Source organism: Ursus maritimus, unplaced genomic scaffold, assembly GCF_017311325.1.
Source record: "Ursus maritimus isolate PB19 unplaced genomic scaffold, ASM1731132v1 scaffold_5, whole genome shotgun sequence".
Taxonomy (NCBI): domain Eukaryota; kingdom Metazoa; phylum Chordata; class Mammalia; order Carnivora; family Ursidae; genus Ursus; species Ursus maritimus.
The window spans coordinates 41,494,679-41,505,507 of record NW_024426663.1 but is presented as its reverse complement, the minus strand read 5'-3'; positions in this window follow the sequence as shown (position 1 = coordinate 41,505,507).

Sequence of the window (10,829 nt, the reverse complement as noted above, 5' to 3'; positions counted from 1 at the left end):
CAGTCACAGTTTGACTAGGTGGTCTGTGTGGCCCCTTCTATCTGTAAGATGAGCACGGTCTTTCATCCCAAGTGGTACAATACCACGGGCATGACACAACACACTTACTGTTTCGTGGTGTTTGGTGTATTATGTTTAAGAAGGCAGTTATACACTTTGAGAAAGATTTTCATTGAAAGTGGTAAAAATAGAAACATTTTAGTGTTTAGGGGAGTTCTTCTAACCCAGTGTGTACTGCGGGACTGTCAGGGAAATGCTTAGGTCCTTTTAAGTTTTCAGCCACCTTTATAGATGCCTGCAGCAGAAACGTAACTATCTTGGGACAGTGTAATGATGAGAAAAATAATAAAAGGCATTGTGATTTGATAGAAGGAACATTTTCTTTGTAGTTAGGCAGATCAGAGTTTGGATCCTGGTCTAGCATTTACTACATTTGTAACCCAGGCAAGTTAGCTTAACTTCTCTGGGCCTCAGTTGCGTTAATTGAGATAATTTATGTTTTGTATCTAGGCCAGTACATTGATGCTTTATCAGTGTTAATGCTCTTTGCCTTTTCATCGTTTCATGATGGAATGTACATATTTCATACAGCACATTATGTCTCAAATAACCAGGCTGAGTAGTTTATTTGGCTCCATTATTGACAGTCCACCTACCTGCTTCTCGGTTCTTTTGGGAGCCAGTTCTCAGCCCCTGTACCCCATGGGCAGAGAAGTGTGCGTAATTCTTGCTAACCTTATTGATCATGCCCACTTACCTGGGGTTTTACAGAGCAGCTAACTTGGCTCTCTGTCTTTCGCATAGCAGCAAATACCCCAGGCTGTTTGGTGCCTGGTTGGATATAATTTACTGCACTCAGAAGTCCCTCCTCATAGCCCCACCACTTGGAGTGGTGGACGCAGATAGGCAGAGGAGATAATGGGAACAGTGGTAATGTCGCCTGGCAATTGGACATTGCTAAAGATGGGAAAATCTCCAGCTAAAGATGGTAAATATTTGAGGGCTAGTCTGCATTTGGCATTTATGTATCACATACTAATTGAGAACACATTTTGATGCTTTGAAGTTGTGAAAAGTTCTGCCTACATTCCAGATTGCTGTCTGTGCCCCGAGGTTGCTGTTTGTTTCAAGTACTGCATCACGGAAACACAGACCCCGCAGAGACCTTTGGTTTATCCCCAGTACATCAGTGGACGTTTCTCTTCCTGCTTCTGAGTGATTTTGCCTTTGCCTTTCTGCCTTGGCAATTTTTTCCCCTCACTGTTTCAAACAAGGATTCCTTCCTTTAGTTGAGCTGTGGCTATTTTACATGGATTGGCAATTATAACTTTTTCTGAGCAGGTGTGGAGCAATGAATAGTCTTTTTAATTTCGTTTTTTGGATTTACATTTTTTATAACCTCTTCAGTAACAAATGGTAAAACTTCATGTCCACACTCTTTTTCAGTCAATAGTAAATGTTTCTTCCATACTTCCCAGCTGCTTATCATGGGCACAGCTGACAGAAGCAAAGAGCCTTTCCAGTAAGGTGAGCTGAGCTGGCATTTGAGGAGGACAAAAGGCTTTGGTACAGAATTAGGGCTTTGACAAAGTGAACAAATGTAAAGGCAGCTGGAAACTTGAGTGTTGCTAATCAGGAATATGTTTCGTGATTCTGAAGTTTTTAAAACATGTGTATGCTTAAGCAAAATAATTCAACAACTTGTGGGTTAATCTTCGTGTCTTAAAATCCTTTTGTGTGGATTTTAAAAATGTTTTTCATACCTTTGAATATCTTACTTTCTCAAAAAACATTGCTAGCTCTCATTTTCCTTTATTTTTATATCTCAACAAAATCATGATTGACTTTTGAGACTCTTGCATTTGCTCTTGCCACGTGCTTTCTGTGCAGCTCAATTATGACAAACCCTTTTATCTTTAGTTGCTAGGACTCTTCACAAGGGAGCATTTGCTTTTATTGTTTTATTTATGATACTGATAATGAGCACCGTGTAGAGTTCAAAGGGGCTTGTTCTAACTTTTGAGAATTTACTACTTTACTCGTGGTTGCTTGAGTATCAAACAGCTTTTCTGCAGTAGATTGGCATCTGCTTTTGGGAGATACCTATACTTTCCCTAAATCAGCGCATGGGTACTATTAGTAATAAGATACAGTAAATCTGATACCTGCCCCAAACCAGCCCTATGTTTACATAAGTTGCCTGAAAACCAGTATCGTGTCTATTTTCTGTTCTCTTTCATGCGTCTTACTGGAGAAATTTATGATTATGTTAAATAACATTCCTGCACTATTAAAAATAATGGGGTATTTTATTTATTTTTTATTTGACTTCAATTAATTAACATGTAATGTATTATTAGTTTCAGATGTAGAGAGGTCAGTGATTCATCAGTCTTATATGATATCCAGTGCTCATTACATCACATGCCCTCCTTAATGTCCATCACCCAGTTACCCCATCCCCCCACCCACCTCCACTCCAGTTTATGATTGAGAGTCTCTTATGGTTTGAATGTAGCAAATATAGAAAAAAAGGCTGAGACAACACATTCGAGATTCAAATGTAGAAGTTATGGATTAGGAAAGTGCTTTTTAAAATTAATTGGGTGCTAATAATAGTCCATACTCTAGAGCTATAAGGCAAAAGTCCTTCGCATGTTGAACACTCTACAAATGTATTTAAGACTAGTTTGAATAAATGGCTGGTCAAAGCTACTCTTTGAAAAACAGAACAAAACAAAACAAAAATGCCTCCCAGACTATCTCTTCCTTTTCCTTTCCCCTTTTGACAGGTATAAGAGGGAACAGGTCACATTTCAAAACTTTGCTTGTGAGCTACCGCCTTGAAAAACCACTATTAACTGAATAGCTTCCCACAAACCAAAATGTTTTTTAAGATGTAAGAAACATTTTGGTTTTATACTGTTCTTTTGAAATTGAGAAATACTTGGAATGCTTTAGCAGTGACGCTCTTGTTCTAGGAGAGGTTCAGTTGAAATGCTCATGGTAAACCCGCTGGATGATGATGACGGTAATAATAGCAACAGCCATTACTTTTATAGTAAGTGCTACATAATGCTCTAAGAGTTTGTGTATATTAATTTACTTAAATTAAGAGATACATAAGGAAACTGAGGTACAGGCATTAAGTAACTTGTCCACAGTTACATACCTGGTAAATGGCAGGGCCGGAAATTGAGCCCACATAGTGGCTCAAAAAATCTATGCTCTTAACCATTTCCCGGTGTAGTGATTGAGAGACTTTAAGTTTTCTTGGGTTAGAATTGTGACTTCGGGTATTTTGCTACTAGGGAATCTTATAGTGGAAATCTATAGTGTTTACATAGAAGTAGGAATAATTGTGAAATTGACAATTTCACAGTTGAAATTAGTAAATTCTGAAGTTGTTTCTTCAGTAAGCAAAAAGACTGCCTTTAACCTGTCTTTTGAATTGTTGTAGATCATTGTTTTTTCATTCTTTGTCACTTGAAGACCCACAAATGCATTTTGGCACACTGGAATACTTGTTGTCCAGATTTATTTGGGGAAAAGAAAGGGAGAGAAGAGACAAAAAAATGATGAAAGTCACCATGTGTCAATGAAACTCCGGTCTGTTTTCCTGCCCTTGAGGCACACTCTGTGCTCTGGAGGGCTCCTCGCACTTGGTCGGGTTCCTCCCTTTAAGTAGACTCTCCTTGCCTGAGACTTGTAGTACCATACTAGTATACTGAAAATGGAAGTATACTTTTTTTTTTTTGCAGCTTTAAGAACTCTGCAACTTAATGGAGAAGATAAGGAAATGAAAAAAGTCTGTGATCAATCAAAAACTAAATGCATTTGGAAAGTATCTTGTGGAGGAAAAAACCCAGTTTAAGAGTCTCAGAATACAATTTTGACATATAAATCCGTTCTGAGTCTGTCTGCTCTGTGTCTGTGTTGATCTTCCATGCAACTGTCAGGGTTGTCATTAGAGGTTATAGCAGGCCGCAGATGTATCTTGATGAGGACATGCGGGGTGGAGAGTAGCCGCGTGGTGTACATATGCTAGCCTGGATGTATAAAAGGTGCATGTAGTTTTTGATTTGGAAACCACAAAAAAAGCAAGTCCCTTGGCCACTCTGGGGAATTTCTGTAATGAGAATGTGTCATTAATGACATTTCTTGAGGGCATCTGCAGCATGAGAGCTGATTTTTTTCTTTTATTCTTTTCTTTCATCTCATTTGCTACAAAGCTCCCGTTCTTCTTCATCTTCATTTTCTCTCTCTTTCCTTGACGCTCTGTTGGCCAGCCTGCCTGCCAGTCTCCCTGTCTACTTATAGTATGTTCTGCCTTCCCCAAAGAATTCAAGGGCAGTTAGTCTGCTACAATGAAGAGAGTATGACAGTTCACAATTTTTTACCCTATTTATTTCCAAAAGTTGTTTTTTCCCCCCTCTAGGGCTATTCATTTTGACTAAGAAGGTTACTGTAATTAACATTTCTTTATCCTCTTATTGCCTTTCATAAAGGGGATAAATAGTAGAATTCAGAAATAACGTGACCAGCATTGTGCCCAAATCTCATTTTTTTTTCTCAAATGCCCTCGGATACCTTATTCCTCTCTGTTATTAAACCTGTGCTTATCAGAAAGTAATATTTTTTGTATTTTTCACAATTTTTTTCCAAGTGAAATGGAAATTCCTATTCCCTTGTGCGCCTCCCCTCTACCCTTGTCTTTTGCCCCTTGCTTTGGAGAGCTCATATGTGATAAAATTTTTGTGGGTGAGTATTGTCAGTTGGGCAGCAATCTCCAAAGCAGTACAGTTGATCCTTTAATAACATGGGTTTGTGCTGTGTGGCTCCAGTTACACATGGGTATTTTTCAGTTATTATACTGGAAAAGTTTTGGAGATTTGTGACAGTTTGAGCAAACTCCAGATGAACTGCATAGCCTAGAAATATTGAAAAAATTAAGAGAGAGGTATATAATGAATGCATAATATATGTAGATACTAGTCTGTTTTATCATTTACTACCATAAAATACACACGAATCTATTATAGAAGTTAAAATGTAACAAAACTTATGCACACAGACTGTATGTGGCACCATTCACAGTTGAGAGATGTAAATGGAAAGATGTGTTACTAAATCATAACCACACAAAATTAACTATAGTACATACCGTACTACTCTAATAATTTTGTGGACACTTTTTGTTGCCCTTGCGCTGAGCTCAAGCGTTGCAAGTATCTGGTTAAAACACCGGGGGACACTAATCTTGTGAGCACTTCTCTCTGGTAAAATTGTGTATTGCAGTAAAAAGTGATCTCGTGGTTCTCATGTATTTTTTCATCGTGTTTAGTGCAATACTGTAAACCTTGAATAACACCAGGGACCCATACAAAGTGCCACGAGCGATGCTGAAAGTGCTCCCAAGAAACAGAGAAAAGCCATGGCATTACAAGAAAACGTGGGATTGCTTAATATCTACCCTGGATTGAAGTCTGCAGCTATGGTTGCCCACCACTTCAAGATAAATGAATCCAGAATAAGGACCACTGTAAAAAAAGAGAAAAGGAAATTTCATTAAGCCATTGCTGCAGGTGTGCTGTAAGCACAAAAACCTTGTATTTTTTTGCAAAATACTTTTTCATCTCATATTGAGCATGCAGCTTTCATGTGGGTGCAGGATTGCTGCAAGAAAGATGCTCCTGTGGACTCTGAATAGGATTTGGAAAAGGAAGTCATTATATGCCAACTTAAAGCAAGATGAAGGTAAAGGATCTAAAGCTGCAGAATTTAATGCCAGCAAAGGATGGTTTGATAATTTTAGAAAGAGGTTTGATTGAAGGATGCCAAGATAACTAGAGAAACAGTTTCTGCTGACCAGGGCTAGCAGACGAGTTCCTGAATGCCATTAAGAAAATCACTGAGGTGAAAGGATATCTGCCTGAACAGGTTTTTAATGCAGATAAAAGTGCCCTATTCTGGAATAGAAAATGCCGCAGAGGACATTTAATAGTAAGGAAGAGAAGTGAGCACAGGATTTAAGGCAGGAAGGGATAGGCAAAATCTACTGTTTTGTGCAAATGCAGTTGAATTTATCATCAGGACTGCTCTTATCTATAAAGCTGCTAACTCCCCGGCCTTGAAGGGAAAAGATAAATACCAGCTGCCAGTCTTTTGATTGTACAACAAGAAGGCCTGGACAGTGAGAGCCCTTTTTCTGTATTGGTTCCATCGATGCTTTGTCCTTGAAGTCAGGAAGTACCTTGCCAGTAAGAGACTGCTTTTTAAAGTTCTTTTGATATTGGACAGTACCCGTGGCTACCTAGAACCCCATGACTTCAACAGCGAAGGCATCAAAGTGGTCTACTTGCCCCCAAACACGACATCCCTAATTCAGCCCCTAGATCCAGGGAGTCATAAGGACCTTTAAGGCTCATTACATACGGTACTCTAAGGAAAGGATTGTCAGTACTGTGGAAGAGAATCCTGGTAGAACATCATGAAAGTGTGGAAGGATTACATCATTGAAGATTCTATTGTTGTTTTAGAAAAAGCCATGAAAACCATCAAGCTGAAAAAAAATAAATTCCTGCTGGAGAAAACTGTGTCCAGATGTTTTGCATGACTTCACAGGATGAACAACAGAGCCAGTTGAGGAAGTCATGAAAGAGATTGTGGGTATGGCAAAACAGGTGGGGGCCAAGGGTTTCAAGATATGGACCTTGGAGAAATTTGAGAGCTAATAGACACCACACCAGAGGAACTAACAGAAGATGACTTGGTGGAGATGGGCGTTTTGAAACAAGTGCCAGACAGAAAAGAAGAAGCCCTAGAAGAAGCCGTGTCAGGAAACAAATTGACATGAGACAATAGGGCAGAAGGGTTCCGGTTATTCAGGACTGCTTTTGACTTCCTTTATGACATGGACCCTTCTATGATAACAGGTGCTGAAACTGAAACAAATGTTGGTACTATATAGCAACATTTTTAGAGAAATGAAAAAGCCAAAAAGTCAGACAGAAATTACTATGTATTGCCATGAAGTTGCACTGAGTGTGCCTGTCTCTCCTGCCCCCCTCCCACCCGCTTTACTTCTTCCACCTCTGCTACTCCTGAGACAGCAAGACCAACCTGTCTTCTCCCTCCTCCTCCTCCTCAGCCTACTCACTGTGAAGATGACTACGGTGAAGACTTTTATGATGATCCACTCCCACTTAATGAGCAGTAAGGAAGCATCATGCCGTATAGTTAATGAATTTATTTGTTGTGTCTGTATGTATGTCCTGGTGTGGAAGTCTAGTAACAGAATGGCAAGAACTCTGTGAGATGTGTGAGATCATCCCCCAAGTATTAATTGTTTATAATATTGTGTGCGCAACTCGTGTGGAAATGGATAGCTTATCCTTATATAGGCTTAAGGTGAATATTTAATATAAAATTAATAGCATATTCATTTTTTTACTGTCTTATAATTGCTTTCAAAGAATTACATTATTATACAGAATGCCTCTCTGTAATTGGAGAAAATGTCTATCAGCCTGTCATCACAGGTAAATGGTTTTAAAAACATAACAATATTCCCAACATTGTATTCTAAATATGACTGTAATACTGTATGCAATCAAAATTTTATAACGATTAATTCATTAGTGTATAGGCTAGGCTGCTGTGAATCAATTACACTAGGCTATCATAAAGCAGTCATATTGGGGCGCCTGGGTGGCGCAGTCGTTAAGGCGTCTGCCTTCGGCTCAGGGCGTGATCCTGGCGATCCGGGATCGAGTCCCACATCAGGCTCTTCCGCTATGAGCCTGCTTCTTCCTCTCCCACTCCCCCAGCTGTGTTCCCTCTCTCGCTGGCTGTCTCTCTGTCACATAAATAAATAAAATCTTTAAAAAAAAAAAAAATAAAGCAGTCATATTGCTGTTTCTTTGTTATCAATGCATGAATCATTATACCTGTCAATATATACAAATTTCTTTTTTACATTAGCTTTTCATTTTTGATGTCTAGTGTTAGGAATACGTATAACACCTACAGTGTTTTATATCATATAAGACAATATTGATGTGTTAGATACCGATAGATGATACATTCATCTTATAAACAGACAACATAAACTTAGATTATCAATAAAGTATAGTACTGCAGATGTATTTTCTCCTCCTTATGATTTCCTAAATAATATTTTCTTTAGCTTATTTTAAGAATACAGTGTATAATACATATAACATACAAAATATATATTAATCAGCTGTTGATGTTATTGGTAAGGTTTCTGGTCAGCAGTAGGCTGTTAGTAGTTAGGTCTTTGGGGACTGCTGTATTGTGCAAGGGTCAACTGTATAGTCCTTCAAGGTTGTATATTTCTTTCTCTCTCTCTCTCTCTTTTTTTTAAAGATTTTATTTATTTGAGAGAGAGAGCGCGCACAAGCAGGCAGAGCAACAGGCAGAGGGAGAGGGAGAGGGAGAAGCAGACTCCCGGATAAGCTGGGAGCCCGACGGGCTTGATCCCAGAACCCTGGGATCATGACCTGAGCCGAAGGCAGACATTTAACTGACTGAGCCACCCAGGCGCCCCAAGATTGTATTTTTCTGAACACTGACATGCCACCGTGTTTCAAATTTGAAACTTCTTCAAATTTGAAGTACTTCTTCCAGGTAGAACTAAAACTATTTGAAATTGATAGGGTGATTGGAGCTATATATAAGATATCCTTATAATATCCTGTCTAAATACTGTGGCATTCAAAATTGTGTTCTCTACTAGTGTTGATGAATTTGCCGTGATGCACCTATATGGCCTTTTGCTGATCTCCGTATTATAACAGATAGATGGAAAACAACGCCTGGTGGTTGTGTCCAGGCTAGCTACATACATTCATTTACTTGCTTTTTCTCCCTTTTATTTTATCCTGTAAACCAGTGTTTGAGATGTATGTGCCTATGCTGGACTGTATTTTTCAAAAATAATTTTGTTCTCATTTTATGAAAGATCTGTGTTTCTATAGCGAATTCAGACAATATAGAAAATTGTGAAGAAGTAAAAATCATGGCCATTAGCAGTTTAGTGACTCGGGATTGATCACTGTCAACAGTTTGGTAATATGCATATATGGGTGTCCATGTGCACATAACATGAGCGTACACGTGTTACGCAAGAGTGAAATTATAGAACACATGCCATTTACCAGTCTTAATTTTTTACTTAATACTTGGTTGTGGTCTTCTTCCCATGTCAATGAATATGATATTTTAAAATGACGGAATTGTGTTCCACTTGATGTCTGTATCATAATCAGTTTCTCAATACCCTTTGGATAGGTATTTAGTTTTCAGGTTTTTCACTATTGGGAACAATGCTATACTGAGTAAATTGGCATATTCACCTTGCCCACTAATATTTTGGGGGCAAATTTGTATAAGTGGAAATGCCAATATAATTTTTAAAAATATTCCTATACTTTGGCTGTGACAATATATTAAAAAGTATATAATTTTGTATAGTCAGCATTTCCAGAAAGCTGATGATTTGCCCCTTTAAGAATCTCAGCTGTGCTCTTTTAGACTATTAGTGTCCAGATATATAGGGCTGAAATGGTCTAGGTTGCTGGACTTTGGGATTTTTGGGTCTGCTTTTTTATAGATTTTTTTTTGGTCTTCTTCCTTATAAAACTCTTTTCCCAAATATGCTGCTTTTAATATGTAGGGAGCTTGGAAACAAGATAACTAACCTTATTGTATGAGATATAAAATTAAAGCAAGTAGCCCCTGAGTCAGTATCTGTGGAGTATTCCAGTTATAGGGGTAGGATAAAGTTGTTGACTTGGGTTGAATTAGGATATGTTAGGACTTTTTTCATTTTGGGGGCTATTTATTTAGTGCCCATGTTCTGTTGTATTAAATTATTTCTACTACAAAGCTGCGATTTATTGCTGAGTATAGGAGACACGGCTATATGAATTGAGATAAAAGGTAAACTTTTATTGAGATAAAAGGTCAGCTTTTCTTTGATTAGAAAATTCCCTTCCTTCAGATGGGTGGGAATGCTGTTGTAGTGTTTGCCTCCTCATTCCTTCTCTGCCTGGCATAGCCCACTTGTACTCCTCACAGGGGAAGTGTGTCTTTGTCTCTGGGCATGCTCCCTGGGCGCCAGCCCACTCTGCTTTCTCCAGGGCTGGTCATGAGGGAGTCAACCAGGACCTGACTGCCTGGCCTCTGGGCACCCCTGCATGGGAACAGTTTCCTGGGAAAGCTGAGCCATGGGCTACTGAGCAGTAGCAGTCCTCCCTCCATTCCTGTCTGATTTGTGCCAGCACTGGGTATGTACCAGGAATGCAAAACTGAGTCACACCCCTTCTTCCCCTCCTGGGAGCTCACCTGGGGGGAACTAAGGCAGCCTCAAGGCATGTAGCTTGATAGCGCGCCCAGTACCCTCTGAGTGGCGTGTTTGAGGGGGAGTTATCAGTTCTTTCTGGGGATCTGTAAAGGCTTCCAGAAGACAAGGGGAAACTTGGAATCGGTGGTAGAAAATGAGAGGAGTTGTATTGTTAGGAGGGAGAGGTGGTCAGAGTAGGGGGTATGGAAATACATTCTAGGCAGCAGATAAAGCTTGTGCAGAAATGTGGAGATAGGAAACAGTTACATTCTTTTTTTTTTTCTTTTATGATTCACATTCTGCGTAGCTTCCATGGCTGGTGCTTTGAGTGTTGGAGGAGGGTGGTGGTAGGAGAGGAGATGGTAGAGACCGTAGTGGGCCTTGTGTGCTGTGATGAAGAGTTGGACTTGATCTTCTAGTGATAGTGGGGCACCATCACAGAGCTCCTTGTGCCTTGATT